This window comes from Sciurus carolinensis, chromosome 9 (assembly GCF_902686445.1).
Source record: "Sciurus carolinensis chromosome 9, mSciCar1.2, whole genome shotgun sequence".
NCBI lineage: Eukaryota > Metazoa > Chordata > Mammalia > Rodentia > Sciuridae > Sciurus > Sciurus carolinensis.
The window spans coordinates 7,971,265-7,987,796 of record NC_062221.1 but is presented as its reverse complement, the minus strand read 5'-3'; the positions used below and the strand labels follow the sequence as shown (position 1 = coordinate 7,987,796).

Sequence of the window (16,532 nt, the reverse complement as noted above, 5' to 3'; positions counted from 1 at the left end):
TGGACTGGTGGGGACAGTCCTGTTGGGAGGTAGCCATATCAGGAAGAGGCTGTGGTGGGTCCTGGGGAGACATCTAGGAAGCAGAGCCACAGGACCTGGTGGGTGGGGGCGGCAGTGAGAAGGAGACACAAGCAGCCTAGTGGAGGGGTGGAGCCACCACTGAAGGGGACCTAAGTGGGAGGAGGGTTAGGTAAGGGAGGGGAAAGGGAAGACAAGTAGTGATGGCAAGCAGACCATCTGACGTGGAGTCCGCACACTGGGGAGCTCTGGGGCTGGAGACGAGGCGTGGGGGTGTTCAGAGAGGTGTTGAAGCCGTGGGTAGAGTGGCGTGGCCTGGAGACAGCGAGAGGAGGCCCAGCCTCCAGCCCAAGGGCCCCAACATCCACGGTTTGTAAGGAAGATGTGGAGGAGAGGGAGAGTCACCACTTCCCCAACTCCTGGCTGAGGAGCCCACAGGGATCCAGATTCACATAGGAGGTGCCCGGTGCAGCGTTTATAATGGCACAAATTAACTCCAACCTAGAACGTCAGAACCAGCAGGAAGATGTTCAGACTGTCACGTGGCCTTCTATGGCTCAGATGTCAACCTTCCAAAGTTGCAGCACAGAGAAGAGAAGAGATAATATCAGGCTTACTACATGATTCACGTTTTCAAAAAATTAAATAGTTACATGTCTGAAAAAAAAAGAAAAACGTAGGTGGATGTTAATGGTGGTTAACTATGGATGGTGAATCACAGGTGATGTTTTTTGCCTTTGTGTCTATTTGTATATTTCAATTTCTTTGTAAAAATCATAAGGTAGGTGGTACTATTTTATGAAACAGAACAAATTAAGCATATTTATTTTATTTAAGATGCATGATTATGAAATTGGTTAAGGAATTCTATTAAAATAATTGTTCAGAAGAGCTAGGATTAATTTATATAAAGTCTGTGATGAATCCTTTTAGAAAACAAATCATTTTTTGGTTCTGGAAATCACCTGCTAATGCGAAGTTTTTGGTATGCACTGAGCCTGTGCACGTTTGCAAAGCAGTTTGGGGTCCTAGTGAGCTAAGGAGAGAGGCAACTTATTTGTGAAGAACTTGATAGTAACTATTTTCAGCTTTGTGGATCATACAGTCTCTGTTGCACATTGTTATTTATTTTTTTAAGCAACCCCATGGAAATGCAGACTCTCTTGGCTCCGAGGCCAGGCAGCAACAGAGAAGGAAAAGAGACTTAGCTGGGCCCCAGTGAGGCCTCTGCCCTGAAGGACAGACGTCAGGCAAGCAGGGAGCTTGGCTGCTTTTCATAGAAGCTCATGTAATGTTGGGACTGTAACCAGATGCGTCTTCAGTTACTAGAATAATGCCAGCAGTTCATGTCTGTTTTCCACCGGAGGCAGACCAAGGGAAAAGGTGAGAGAGCAATACTTTCAAAAACAGTGCACATGTTTTTTTATGGAAAATGAGCCTATGCAAATATGTCAAGGAGTTAGTATTTTTCACCTGAAAAGTAAATGCTCAAGAAAGGTGCACTAGTCGAAACTAAACTCAAAATGGATTAAGGATCTCAGAATCAGACCAGAGACCTTGCATCTTATAGAAGAAAAAGTAGGTCCAGAGCTTCAACATGTTGGCTTAGGACCAGACTTCCTCAACAGGACTCCCATAGCACAAGAAATAAAAGCAAGAATTAATAACTGGGATAGATTCAAACTAAAAAGCTTTCTCTCAGCAAAGGAAACTATCAGCAATGCGAAGAAAGAGCCTACAGAGTGGGAGAAAATCTTTGCCAATCATACTTCAGATAGAGCACTAATCTCCAGAATCTATAAAGAACTCAAAAAACTCTACACCAAGAATGCAAGTAATCCAATCGACAAATGGGCTAAGGAAATGAATAGACACTTCACAGAAGAAGATGTACAAGCAATCAACAAACATACAGAAAAATGTTCAACATCTCTAGTAATAAGAGAAATGCAAATCAAAACCACCCTAAGATTCCATCTCACCCCAATTAGAATGGCGATTATCAAGAACACAAGCAACAAGAGGTGTTGGCGAGGATGTGGGGAGAAAGGTACTCTCATACATTGCTGGTGGGGCTGCAAATTAGTGCAGCCACTCTGGAAAGCAGTATGGAGACTCCTTAGAAAACTTGGAATGGAAACACCATTTGACCCAGCTATCCCACTCCTTGGCCTATACCCAAAGGATTTAAAATCAGCATATTACAGAGATACAGCCATATCAATGTTCATAGCTGCTCAGTTCACAATAGCCAGATTGTGGAACCAACCTAGATGCCCTTCAATTGATGAATGGATAAAGAAACTGTGGTATATATATATACAATGGAATATTACTCAGCCATAAAGAATGATAAAATTATGGCATTTGCAGGCAAATGGATGAAACTGGAGAATATCATGCTAAGTGAGATAAGCCAATCTCAAAAAACCAAAGGAAGAATGATATCGCTAATAAGTGGATGAGGACACATAATGGGGGGTGGGAAGAGTTAGTGTTAGGGTTAGAGTTAGGTTTAGGGAGGGGGGCAAGAATGGAGGAAGGAAGGACTGTATAGAGGGAAAAGAGGGGTGGGAGGGGTGGGGGGAAGGGAAAAAATAACAGAATGAATCAAACATTACCCTATGTAAATTTATGATTACACAAATGGTATGCCTTTACGCCATGTACAAACAGAGAAACAACATGTATCCCATTTGTGTACAATAATAAAAAAATAAATAAATAATTAAAAAAAAAAGAAAGGTGCACAAGTAAAATAATCTTTTCTTATTCTCTAATCTTAAGGTTTCTGTCCTGAGGAAGTGTTATGGGTGCATACGGCTGCCTGTCCAGGTGTTCACGCTGCAGACTTGGGAGTACCCGCGTCCGCCCGGCTTGGGCCCCCTCAGCAAGTGTGGTCGGTCTGTGGGCGCTCCAGGCAGATCCTGCTGCAGGTGGAGGGGTCCCAGCTGTCTCTGTGGAGAGCTGTTCCTCTGCCTTCCCCAGGTCACTCCCTTTGGCACTTCCTCCCTCCCATCTGCTGCTGTCTTGTCCTTGCAGGTTGCCTTCCCACTCCACCTGCACCCAATCCCCGTCTCAGTCTTCTCTAGGGAGCCCGATGTGAGATGCTGAGTTCTGATGACTCTACCTTTCAGTGCATCTGAATGGAGAAAGGGTACTGGACTGGGTACTCATCTCCTGTAATGACTTTATAGAACAGAACAGAATGCTGTTCTGTGGATTAACTTCAAGCCTTGGTGATTCTTGTGAGTATCAGGAAGTAGTTCTTTTAAAGTTGATCCACAGTGATCTGATAAACGAGAATGCCCATAAGGATGAACAGGTGGAAGAGGTTTAGCTTTCAACTGATGCATCTATGCAGGATCATGACTGGCATTATTAGCACTAATGAGTGGTGATAGTTGCATGTACAATACTGTTGGTGTTGCTAATTGTTTCTGATCACGTTTTTAAATCATGCTAATAACTAATAACCTGTAAGTAATCTCCTGTTATAAGATCTTTCCATTTTATTAGGCTGTATTGGGTTCACTGGTGCTTAATATGATGTGAATATTTGCTGACTCCAAGAATACCTTTATTAGAATATGCATATGTGTTCAGTTTATCTTCTCAATTAAACCTTCAAATTAGGTTTGTAAAACAGGTGATGTGCAATCTGTGGAGTCTGTGACTTGCGACCTCCAGCTCTGTTACCTTCAAGAATGAGCATCCCATGAAGCAGAGGGTGCTCCTGTCAAGTATGAGTGCCCTGTCCTGTAATCCCAGTGACTTGGGAGGCTGGCGCAGGAGGACTGCAAGTTCAATGCTAGCCTCAGCAACTTAGTGAGGCCCTAAGAGACCTAGCAAGACCCTGTCTCAAAAAAAAAAAAAACAAAGAAAGAAAAATGAGTGCCCTGTGAAGCAGAGTGTGCTCCTGGCCCCCTAGGAAATGCTGCCCAGCACCCTGCAGTGCCAGGCCTTAGCCCAGGCAGGGCAGGAGCTGCAAATAGGAGGAACACAAATCCTCTCAGGGCCGGCGATTCCTGACTCCATCTAAAACGATTCCCTCTTCACTTTTTTTACAGTGGAAGTAGGAAATTAGCCCCTTTGTGTATTTTCCCAATAAAATACACATTGCTCAAGTTACTCATAATTTTTTTTCCACTGGCAAATCTATTATAAAAAATAAAGTCAACCACCGTTTGGTTTGAGAATCAAGAATTGGAATGCCTAGCGTCCAGTTAGCCATTGTTGGTAAATAAATACCAACTGCAGAGATTCCATGCGCTTTCTGCCATGGAGAGCGGATTCAAAACAAACCAGAAATCTCCGCACACGTTGCTGCCTAAGCAGGGCACCTCCAGATAGTGCAGAGCCTCGAAGGCGGCCTTTTCCTAGGAATCCTTTTTTGTGAAACGGCTTTGGGAGTTGAAGCCCCACTGCTCAACCTGGTCTGGGTGCCACCCGCCCACCCGGCTCCCCTGCCCCGCTCCCCTGCCCCGTAGGAACCTGGCACAGTGCTGGGGGTGGGTGGCTCCAGCTGGTGCAGGGGACCAGGAGACAGGACAAGGCCAGTGCAGCCCGGCCAAGCCAGGAGCACCGGGATCGCCTCCAGGGGGTTACCTCTGGTTACATTCCACCTCTCCTACTTAGATAAGGTTTTCTTTAAATCATTTTTAAATCAAATTCATTCAAAAAGGAGAGTTTTAACACTACTATTAATGGAATACAAGTATCATGTGCTAAAGTAGTTGTGGTATGCATATACTGTGTTTCACCAATTTTAAGATGCGCCTAATCTTAGTATCTCTGAAATCAGGGTGTGTCTTGTGATCAGTGGCCTCTGACAATTATAGTTACTATGTTCCTTTCCCCCCGTGGTGGTGACCAACCCAGGCCTGGCTCATGGTAGGCAACTACTCTGCCACCAAACTAGGCACAGCTAATTTCTGTTGTTCTCGATGGCACATTACACAGTGATGTGTTTTACACATTAGTGAAATTAGATTTGATGAAATATAATCAGTTCTCTAAAAGAACAGTATTAAACTTTATAAAACAAAAAGTAAAAATAGGAGGTAGAAAATGGAATCAGTTGAACTGACATTTCTGAAGATGAGTTTCTCCCTGGAAGGATGAGCTTTGGATTGGGATAGCTGGATGTTTACTGTGTAATTCCAGAAAAGTTCAGGATCCCTATCAGTGGGGCACATCTGTCAGTTTTCATGTTAATCACACTAAAACTCTGAACTCACGACGTGGTTGGACAGCTGGAAGGGTGGTCAGCTCTTAGCCTGGTGTCGTTAAGTGTCCTGTATGTACTTTGCGACAGCAGCCAGCCATGTTTCAACACACCACTGAGTGAAACGCGGGCCGCCTTGGGTGTCAGTGTCCAGGGGCTGCCCTGCCAAGGCCCCCCGGCATGGCAGGGCTCAGTTGCATGCCCCACTCTGGGGAAAGCTGTCTGGTTGGAGCGCTAGGCAGAGGCAGGGGCAGGGGACCACAGCTAGAGCCAGGTGACTGGTGGTTGAGGCAGGTGGAGGAGGCCGAAACCCAGACCACGGGGAGAGACCCTCCCGAGGGAGCCGCCATCTGAAGCACAGTGCTCACTCGTGTTCTGTGCTCATTTGGTCACTAATCTACCCAAACACCTACTATATGCAAGAACCCCATTGGGTTTGGGGGGTTAAGAGACTAAGAGCTCATGGCCTTAGGAGGGACCAGAAGGTGCTAGCAGTCACAGGGGTTCAGATTTCTAGGGTGGCATGGCCAGAGAGTGCTGGCAAAGTGCCCTGGAGGCAGCTCAGCAGCCCTTCACAGGAGTGGCACTTGGATTTGCCCTGAGGGCTCAGCAAATGTCACTGGAGTCCCCAGAGGCTGGGGGACAGAGGAACCTGAGGTCTGAGGAGCTGTGTGGTCTAAAGCTTGGAGACCTAAGAAAGCCTCGTTTGTTGCCCGTGAGTGAAAGAAGTTCCATGTCCTAGTGAGGAGCAGACGCTGGGGGATGTCAGCGCAGAGGGTGGGGACGGTGGAAAGCAGGCTGGGAGGAGGACGTGCAGCTTCAGCGTGAACTTGAAGTTGAGAGACCCGAGGGCCTTTGGGACTGGAATGGCGGATTATGTACACTTTGTGTGTCCAGTGATGCACCTTTGGTGCATGTGGATCTGCGACATTTTAGATTTCAAGGGCCGGGGGTGGAAAAGTGCTGATGATTAGTGTGGACACACCCCACCCGGGCCTTGTAATCTCCCTGGAGAACTGGAGGGTGGAAAGAGGAGGAAGGTAGGAAATGCAAAACCTGGCAATGAATGCAGAGGGGTGGCCGGGCCACCAGCAGGATGGACAGACAGACCAGCGAGTGACTGGCGGTGGTGGGGGACATCCCCTCCTAGAACTCTCTGGGAATTTGGAGAGCAGCTTCGCCCCTCTCCACCATCCTACCTTGAGGAAGCTCTCTTTACTTCTAACGCCTTTCATTGTGGTGGCACTCCCAGCATTTGCCTGATCACACACTGCACGGAACCACCAGGCACCTGCCACCCAGCGCCAGCAGCGCCAGCCCGTGACCTCCTGTTGCTCTCACACCACTGGATCACTTTGAAGCAATTCCCGATTATCATACGATTTTAAGACAACGGTCTTTGTCCTTCTCAGTTCGAACCTGTCAGCACCGCAGGTGAGGACCAACCTCGCACTGAGGCTGATGATAAAAACCCTAGAGATTAACGAATGCTGGGGTGAGGCCTACTTTCTGATAAAGAGAACTAAAAATAAGAAAATATTAACATGATTGTTAGGTCGGAATTTAGGCGACTGTAGAGGGCAGAGCAGAGCAGCTGAGACAAAGGCCAGCCCGCCAAGGTGACCGATCAAGTGGGCTAGAAAATTCCACTGACCCTTCACATTCACCTGTCACTCAGCAGGACCCCCTCCCATTCCGGCCTATAAAAACCCTGGGCAGCTGGGGCCACGTGAGATTTTCTCCGGGTCCCTACTTGAGCTGTACCCCAGGGGTCTGGGAATTTCGCCCGAGAGCCAAATTCCAATAAAGCTTGCTTCAGCCACTTTCTGTCCAATTTTATTTGGCCGCTAACTGTGCCCCCTGAGCTTACAATGATCATGAGTCATTTGCAGTAAGATAATATGGAATAATTGTATAACTCATGCTAATCTAGAAAATAAGATTACTAATACGTTATCACATGAATTAAATGAAGATGATTAAATATATAAGCAGGAAATAAAAGGGAAGTCAACTTAAAAAATGTGTAAACTAAAACATCAGATAAATAAGCTATGAAATTAGGAGCAGGCCAGGAAGAAACACCTGACAGCAGAAGGAGGCCCGGATGGAGAGGGGCCAGGGAGCCACCAGGAGCAGGCTGGGAAATGACCCCTCTGCCAGGAGGCCCTGAGTCTCTGTGGTGAGTCTTGCTGGGCACCCACACCGCTCTGGCTCTGGACCGTCCAGTGAGCCCTCTGCTTACAGAGGAGGCCACAGAGAGGACACGAGACCAGTGGGCAATGCCTTCACCCCCTGACTCTGAAGAACCTCCTCAATTCCATAGCCCACCCCTGCATCCTTGACCCCCACAACCGAAAGGTTCAAAGAAGTGGAGCAGGAATAATGGGAGGAAGAGATTGATTTTAGCAGAAAGACCCAGGAGCCAAATGCAGGGCACTAAGCGCTTGAGGAACGTGCTGAGGCCGGTAAAGAGTGGGAAACAGGAGCACCGAGCTGTGCGTGGGGGGGTCCCGTCTCCCCCCTCAACGCTCCTGAGTGCAGCTCCGTCCCCCGCTTCCTGCAGTCAGGTCTAAGACCTGGAGAGGTTCCCGTGCAGAGCTGCCTTCGCGGCTCATCTGTTTGGCTGGCTGGCTGCGTTAAGCCAGCCTCCACCTGGAGGCCCCAGAGTGCCCCTCACGCCTCCCACCAGTGGTGAGCCCTGCAGGAGTGCAGAGGCCCGTCTAGCCAGGGGTGACATCTACACCACCCAGGCCTGCCCTCAGGGTCCCTCGCCCCCTCTCACGGCCCGCTAGCCCTCCCTTGGCCCCTGGCAGAGCCACTCTGTTCTCCAACTCGGTGACTCCTCATTTCCAGTCGGTCGTGTCAGTGGAATCGCTGGCTCGCAGCATCGTGAGGCATCATTGTCACAGTGTCACGCCCTGGAGGAGCGTCCGCTCGTGTGTGTCTCAGGAGCTCATCACTGTGAGCCACCGAGGTGCTGGTGTGTCCAGGGACATCCGGGTCGGTCCTGCTTTCTGGTGGACTTCTTAGTCTTCACATATGGTGCTTTTAATGTGAATGGACTTTTTTTTATGTCTTAATGTCCTGTTTCTATTCCAGATTCAGAAAATGACCACAAAGAGCAACTGGCACTCCGCCCAGCCCCGGCCGAGGGGGAGCGGCCGCTGGGCTTCAGCGGCAGAGTGTCTCAGGGGACTCTGGCTTACTAGACCTCTACAGTGAGCCAGAACAGGGGCTGCTGCTCTCACTGACCAGGCTCTGGTCTGGGGGTCTCATGGCTCTCCCTGCCCAGGACAGCACCGGGACGGCTCCAGCAGACCTGCCTCTTCACAGGTGGGTGGGAAATGAGCATCTGAGCTCCCGGCACTGGCCACTCGCAGTGCACTTGGGGCTTAGAAAATGGATGGGTGAGCCAGGCAGGGAGGAGAGTGGAGATGCCAGTTTCTGCCCCGTGCACAGTGGTCCCTAGGCATTGCTGTGGGGGTCCCCACACTTTGGGGGCAGTGCCTTCCAGGCAACCCCACTGTAACCCCCAGCATGCACTCGGCAGAGGGCTGGGTAAGGAAGAGGTTTTCCTTTCCCCGGAGGCTGCAATTGCTCCTGCACAGTCCTCCTCAACCTTTCTAAGACCCAGACACTGGCCGCTGCTCCCGAGTCCTGCCCCTGGACCAGTCACAGCCCCTTGAATCCCAGCCCCAGTAGCAGGATCAGTCAGGGGCCTCCCCTCTGCTGCCAGCCCAGTCCCTCCCCGGCCAGCACCACACTAGCAAGGCCGGGCAGGACAGCCCCAGGGGCCCTTCCTGTGGTCTTTAGCAGTTCTGATTGTGAGGCCGTGCTCCAGGTGAGAGAAAGGAGCAAGGCTTATGCCAACAAGAACAGCCTCAGGCTTCCTGGGTTGGGGTTTTTCCCGGGAAGAGCTAGAGGCTTGAAGCTGTGGAGCAGGGGGTCTGGGAACTTCCATCCAGCGATTCTGCGCCAGCTCTCTATGAACTCAAGACATGCCACAAAGGCTGGGTAAAATGGCAGTATTTTTAATGTCTTGGGAAACCGGGGCATCTCAGCGGAGCCAGAGGGCATTAGACACGTGCTGTCTCACAGTTATTGTTACAATATCTGACACTCACTTCCGCCCCTCTAATTCTAAGAAGTCCAGGATCTCAAGGGCAGAATCCATGTCTCTAAGAAAAAAGCCACTCTTGAGCTGAGAACTGACTGGGCTCATTCGTCCCTCTTCTTACACCCTCCCATCCGCTCGTCTGACAGCAAGCCTTTGCTGAGCATCTACTAAGTCCATCACGCAGCTCAGGAGAGTCAAAACACAGAAGCCCATGACACTGCTGGTCTCAACCCTGAGCAGAACTCAAGAGCCGTCCAGAGAGAGGGGCACAAGGACAGAGGAAGCGGATGGTGCTCTAGGAGCAGAGAGGAAACACCAGTGACTGTGAAGAGGACTGTCACTCAGAGCTGGTGGGCAAGGGGGATGGTTTGGCCAGGTCTGCAAGTCTTTCGGGGGAGCCATGAAGATCTTGGGTGGAATTACAACTCAGCCTCAGGGCAACTCGGGGGCTGAACAAACTTCTCATGAACTCCTTCTTTCTTACCCACGAAGTTGACCTTGTCCAAATTTCGTGTGGCTAGTTAGTAGGTAAGACGAGATTTCTTGATGCACAACTGTTGCTTTTTCCTTTCTAACACACAATCCTGGTGCCCCTGGGTGCTCCGCATGAAGTGGGCTGCTCTTAGGGGCCACAGCTGGGCCGGGAGAGGAAAGCTCACCACCATCCCCCTGGGGGTTACAGCAAAGAAGGCCTCCTGCTGTTTTAATTCTGGAGCTTGCTTTATGTCGATGGTGATAGGCTTAAACTGAAGAAGCTTTAACCTGGGGTAGTGGGGAGTGGTCCTTTCTCCTTCTGTTTCTCTTCCTCAGTTTTATCCAGAAATTGGAAGGCAGGATGTGGGTTGGTGAATACCTGGTTCCACCCACTCAGGTGGAAGCTGTGGCTTAGTCCCTCTGACATCTACCCCAGCTCTCAGGGCACAAGATTCTGGTGGGGAGGACCCGTGTCCTGATGGCAGAGGCAGGTGTCACTCAGCAGGACCGTTCACCAGTGTGGGGATGGCCTAAACCAGTCACCATCTTCTCCTCCTCCTGACACCTTCAGCTCAGCCAGGACAAAGGTGCTTCTCCCCCAGAAGAGAAGGTTCTGCTGAAGGTGGACTGTGGGGTTGCTCAGCCAGGGACAATGGAGAGAATCGGTTGAGCTTCACTATTGCTTTGTGGATCTCTGCATGAGGGGACATTCCGAGGGCAGTCTGGGGGCTGCTTTAGGGGTGGCACAGAAAGAAGCAGTGGTTTTGGGGAGAGAAGAGGACTGCAAAAGGGGATTCTGTGATGTCCTGGAAGCTGATCTGCTCTTGTGGTGGAAGAGCTGATGCACCTGGAAGCATCCGCAAGACTTTTATACCCAAGTAAATTGTGTATAAATGCCTGCAGTCTCTTCCAGGGATTCTGATGTTTGCACAACGTTGCTCTTTCAGCAGAACAAACGTAGACTTGGTCCCTGTGGTTCAAGGGATGGGCCGCTGGTTTTGTAAAATGATATGTGCAGGCTAATTCCTATTGACCTTTCAGAAAAAGAAATCACAAAATGGTATTCAAGAAGCACATGTAATTTTATCTCTTTTTACAAGCCCAAATCAAATAGATTACCTCCCCAGGCAATGAGCAACTTGAAATGCAGAGAGACCGGCAAGGTCAGAGCACAGGAGGATGAGGACTGACATGTGAAAGAGCAAGTTCTGCTGTAATTTGGTGCCACAGAATCCTCTCCTGGACCAGCTGATTCTGAGGTGGAAAAACCTTGTAAAGATGTCACAGGAAACAGCGCTTTATGTTTCCTGAGAGGCCTTCTTGGTCCCTCACCGCTACGCCTGTGTCCAGCTGCCATGCTTGCTCTGGTGGCCGCTGGCATGGCTCCCTGCTGATCCTCCCCTTCCCTCCTCCAGCTGCTCTACAGCTCACCCTCCTTGCAGTGGTCGACCATCTACGAAGACCAGCTTCCTACTGCAGGAGGGTCACCTGAGCTTCTCACCCTGACCCTCGAGGCCCTTCAGGACTTCTCCGTAGAGAAGATTTGCAGGACACCACCAGCAGGTCAAAGCCTCTTGGGAGTCTGAGCCTCCAGGTAGCAGAGAGGCTGAGCCCCCCGACCACCAGCAGCCAGCAGGGCTCTGCATTCAGATGCCAGGGGCACCTCTGCAGAGGTGGAGCTCATTGCCCCCGTGAAACCCCAGCAGCCTGCCCCTCTGGCCACTGCCTGCCTTCACCCTCAGGACCTTTGCACTGCCAGTTTCTCTGCTTGGTGCACTTGACCCCCAACACCTACCTATGTGGCTTTTTCTCCCATTCAGAGGTGCCTCCTCAGAGATGCCTTTCCCGAATACTGCACTTAAAACAGCCCCCCGACACACACACAGCCTCTCTTGGTGCACACTTACATTTGCACAATCTCCCCTCTGCTTCCTGACCGCCTCTCTGCTCTAGAATGTAAGTTCCATGAGAACAATGTTTTATTTTCTGCTGTATCCTCAGTGCCTACAGATGCATTTTTATAAATATTTGTTGACTGAATAAAATAGAGGCCACTGTTATAGGTCATTTTACCTCATTCATTACAAATGCAAAGAAGTAGGAAAGGCTGGTAAGACTTGTAAGCAACAGGTCCACACTGCGTAGTAAATGTCGTTGCCTCCTTGATAAGTCGCAGCAATCAGGTCTGCGTGAGGCAGCCCCTCAGACAGATGGTCACGTTGAAAGACACAGGGCACACACAGACCGTCCTGAATATCATCCTCTGGTCCCCCCTTCAGGACAGCGCCCAGGTCAGCTGTCATTGCTCAGGCGCCAGCGACATCCCGTTTGCTTTTCAGTTGTCACACCCCTTCTCAAAGCCAGGCCCCCAACAGATTCACCCTCCAGAGGAAGGGAGGAAGAGAAAACTGGCGGCATTGTTTCCCGGGGAGGAATTTGAAAATGCATTTCTCCTCTGATTCAGGTCCTAACTGAACTGACCCAGAAGCAACAGAAAGGGGAGGGAGGGACACCTGGGGGATGGGACAGTGGGCACAAGGTGCAGGCAGAGCTCCACATTCCAGAACCCCCTCCAGCCAAGCCCCTTCCACCTGAGACTCCAATCCAGTGCTCCAGGAAGCTGCTACTACACAGCTGGCATCCACAGACGACCTAAAAGTTTGCTTTCCAGCCCTGGAATAGTGGAACAAGCCAAAGCTTTCTGGATAAGTGTGAGTTTGAAAGCCATATCTTCCTCTGGTCACTGGGAGAGGTCGGTTACTTAACCTCTTTGTTTCATGATCCAAACATGTAGGGCTGCTGGGTGACAAACAATGTGTGTAGGGTACTAGGACAGGCTGTGCCATCAGCATGCAGCACACAGCCCTGTGCCCCTGTGGGGAGGAGAGGGCCTGGGAGCCCTGAGCTGAGGTTTGGTGCTGGACTAGAGGAGTGGTTCCCATATTGTGGCTCCGAGGCCACCTGCCCACTGTCAGTTCTGCAAACCCAGAACTTCAGCTGAGAACTGAACGGGATGGGGCCCTGGGACCTGTGTTTTCAGGGAGCACAGTGTTCTCTGCACTGGGAACCTCTGCAACAGAGAGGAGGCTGAGGTCAGGGGAGAAGGTCAGCTCTCTGCTGGCTGGTGCAGGACCTCAGAGGCCCCATGGGGACCCCTTTCTAGGCTGGAGACCAACCTGCCACAAACAGACCAGGGCACAGCAGGAGGGTGTGGGAGTCTCCCTGCAGCCCGGGAGCCCGCACAGCAGACTGGTCTTGAGTCTGCTTCCCTGAGGAGCCCAGACCACCCTGTTCGTGCATGATTCAAGAAGGCAGAGGCTGGCTCAGCTCCTGAAGCTTCCCTGGCTTCAGGGTGGCTTCCTGAGTGACGGGGGACTGGGACAGAGGGAGCAGGTGTGTCTGAGAGTCACTTCAAGCCCACCAGGATCTCTCCACTCCACCTGTTCACTGGGTACACTGGCTTCCCTTCTGCCTGTTAACCAGAGACAGAAGCATGTCCTATGGGGTTAAAAGTTCTTAAATATTTTTAAAGGATCTAATCGAAAGTCCTATGAGATCCAGCAGCTTTTAAACCACATTTTCATGTGTCCGTGGTTTCTAGCTAACTCCTGCAGCAGAGCCCCAGTGCCTACTGCTCTTTGGTTCTATCTGGAAACGTAAATTTTTTAATTAATAATTGAATCTACACAGCTCTGAACACAGGCCCATACTTGCAGATGGTGCTAGTGTGCACACAAGGTCCAGGGCCAGGGCTGTCTTAGGAAGGTGCCAGGATTTTGCTAGAGACTATCAGGCACTCAGACCCAACATGACCATAGAGCACCTACCCTCCAGGTTCCCGCCTCCCCAACCATGGGCGTGGGTGATAGCATCCCACGATGCAGACCATGGAGCCGAGGTGCCGACACAAGAAGGAACTCTGAATGCGGGTCCTTGACAGACCATGTCGGTCCACAGTTGGAAGACGGCTGGTCCCCCTGCTTTCCCAGCTTTAGCAGGGAAAGGCAGCTCTGGGCGGTGTGCTTCCTGCCCTGTTCACTGCTACTGCGGTCCTGGAGTTCACTGCTGCCTCCCTAAGCTGGAGGGGGTCCGTTTTAAGTTCCTCACACACAGACCGAGTAAGGCAATCCTCTCTTAAAGGGGCCCAAATAATGCAAAGGGTGAAAGTAGCAGTCATCTTCTTACAGACAGCTGTGAACATGTTAGGAGACTTCCAGAAACTAACTGTTGTTTACCACAGGAACCTCTGTAAGAGCCGTCTAGTAGTGACAGAAATGTTCCCTTGAGATGCTTCCAAGATTTCAGGAGAAGACCACTTTTACAAGAGGCCAAACTGGTCTGCCATCGTGCTTAAAGTGCATGGAACGTTTTTGTGCTAGGGAGGACAGCGACTGTCCTTCATGTCTCTGCAGCCAACATGAGTGGAAGTGGGCTTGCTTCCACTTCATGAGGCTGGGAAGTGACTGGGAACGCGTTCCTAGGGAGCAGGGTGTCCTCCTCTGAAGGGTGTGGCAAGAAGATCCACCCACTGTGGCTCTAAAGATGTGCCACCATGCCGGCCACTTGCAAACCTACCTCCTCCTCCAGGAAACAATGCTATTCCACGAGTGTCTTTTGTAGAGCTCCTGCTGGATCAGTACTCCTCTCATCCTGATAACCTTGCTAATTGTTTACTGTCTTACAAGTGAGCACATGGGGACAGACAGGTGAGGCAAAGTGACTTGTCCAAAGTGATGGAATAAACACAGGGACTTGAAACGTAGCCCAGATCTGCTCAGCTCGGGCACTCTCGGTCTTTTACCTCATTGGAAAGCCCCTCCCAAAGGTCCACACCATTAGGAACCGAGGCTCGTTGAATGAAGGCCTGTGTGGTGGTGCAGCTGGTGGTGACTGGGTTCACATGCAGGGTCCAGGGGCTGCCGCCTTCTCCTTCTAAATGCCCAGATTTAGCTGATAAACCATCAGAGTATATTAAAAGTTTTCTAGGATCTTATTCTCACGGGCCACATTCGTGTTGAAAGCAGGATATTTGCCACTGCTTTCTGTAACTAGCTTGCTACAAAATGAAGCAGTCGGACCCACCACTGTGCTCTCCCGTGTCCTGGACAGGAAGTTGACTCTGCTGGGACGCTGGTGTTTGTGAGTGGAGAAAGCCCACGCAGAGTCCTATATGGTTTCAGAGTCAAAAACAAACCTCCCCGTTCAGCCTGCAGAAATCCCCACCCTGCCCACCCCTCAGCAGCAGAAGTGAGACACCCTTGCACTAACAAATCCCTGTTGATACAACAAAAATCTCCATTCAAGAACATTCTGTCTTTGCAAAACACAAGTGCATCCCGCACTCGTGGCTCTTGTCCCTTAATAATAAAGAGAATTCTTCAGTGACTACTAAGATGAATGGATATTTTTAAAAGGCATGGAGTATGAAAGGAATTTTAATCTGGACTCTGTTCCATCCCCCACACAAGGACTGTCCAGAAACCAGCGGCCTCTGAATGATGAATGACCCCAGACTGCTAGGACGGGGAGCGACCCCAAGACCTCTAATGCAGAATCTCTTTATAGATTCCCAGTGGACTTTTTTCTTGTCTGGCTGATGAAAGGGTTTTGGATAGGAGGTAAAATGACGGTCAAGTTTCTCCACCTACACAACACCACCTCTTTCTTTTTCTTTTTCTTTTCTTTTCTTTTTTTGCTATCAATGAAATCCCAGCCCCCAAATGCATACATCTCAGTCTATCATAGACACATGCTTCAGCTAGCAAATCTTTTGCCGTTAGGAAGTTTCATTTGTTAATTTCACATTAGTATCTTAAGAAGCTCTGGGTCATGGGCAAGAACACCAGGAAGTTGAATTAGTAAATGACGGAGCCATAATCAACTTAAAGAGATGTCTTCCATCTCCTACTCGAGGATGCCACAGAGTTTCTGAGCTTAGAAAATCTCTTCTCTGCACGTGGTACCCTGGGGATAACCAGAGATGCTTCTCTGCAACTACAGTCCTACTCACTCAGGCTCTTACTGCAATGCTGCGCACATGCACACACATGCACACGCACACCACCCAAGCCCTGCTAGCCAGCCGGCTACCTGCTAGCCAGCCAGCTGCATGAGGTTAAGGCTGCAGCCTTCCATGTCTGTACTTTCTCCTCTGCAGTGAGTCCTGCAGCTTGGCTCCCACCAAGCACTCAGCTCTTGCAGAAGCTGCATTTCCTCCCAGCAACCTTTGCTTCAAACTTGCCTTTCACCAGGTAATACAGCTCAAGAGTCAAAACTTACGGTCACAGCATTGCCCCGACTCTGTCCCGTTTCCTGCTGGATCTGTTGCCCCTGCAGGTCCTGGAGTACCTTGGCTTTCTTAACCTCGCTGTCGCTGCCCTTGGGGAACTGGATGCATCCTCATTGACCGGGCTGTGTGGCTGCACATTTCCTTAGCAACCTCATTTTCTTCAACTCAAACTTCTCCGAACAACACATCTCTGCTACTGGAATTCTCTCGCCCCTCTGTTCAGCACTGCCAGCCTACCCTAGGAGCGCCATAGAGGGCAAATTAGGGAGAGAAGGTCTGGGGACTCACCTGCAGAGCAGCAAGGCTCCGACAGGGAGGGGCTGCCTGTAAACTTCCCAGGGACTGTCTGCAGCCCAGTCCCCTGGCCTTAAAGGCACAGGGCGCTTTTCACCATATAAGGAAGA

At 50.2% G+C, this 16,532-nt stretch overlaps 1 protein-coding gene across 1 annotated transcript in view; it reads right to left on the bottom strand.

The window, feature by feature from the left end:
* Schip1 (schwannomin interacting protein 1) overlaps positions 1-16,225 on the bottom strand; it is a 111,395-nt gene extending 95,170 nt beyond the window's left edge. Inside the window, exon 1 of the mRNA XM_047563802.1 lies at positions 16,119-16,225. The gene's annotated coding sequence lies outside the window, so the exon portion shown is untranslated. The remainder of the gene's footprint in view (positions 1-16,118) is intronic.
* Positions 16,226-16,532: the final 307 nt, after the last annotated feature.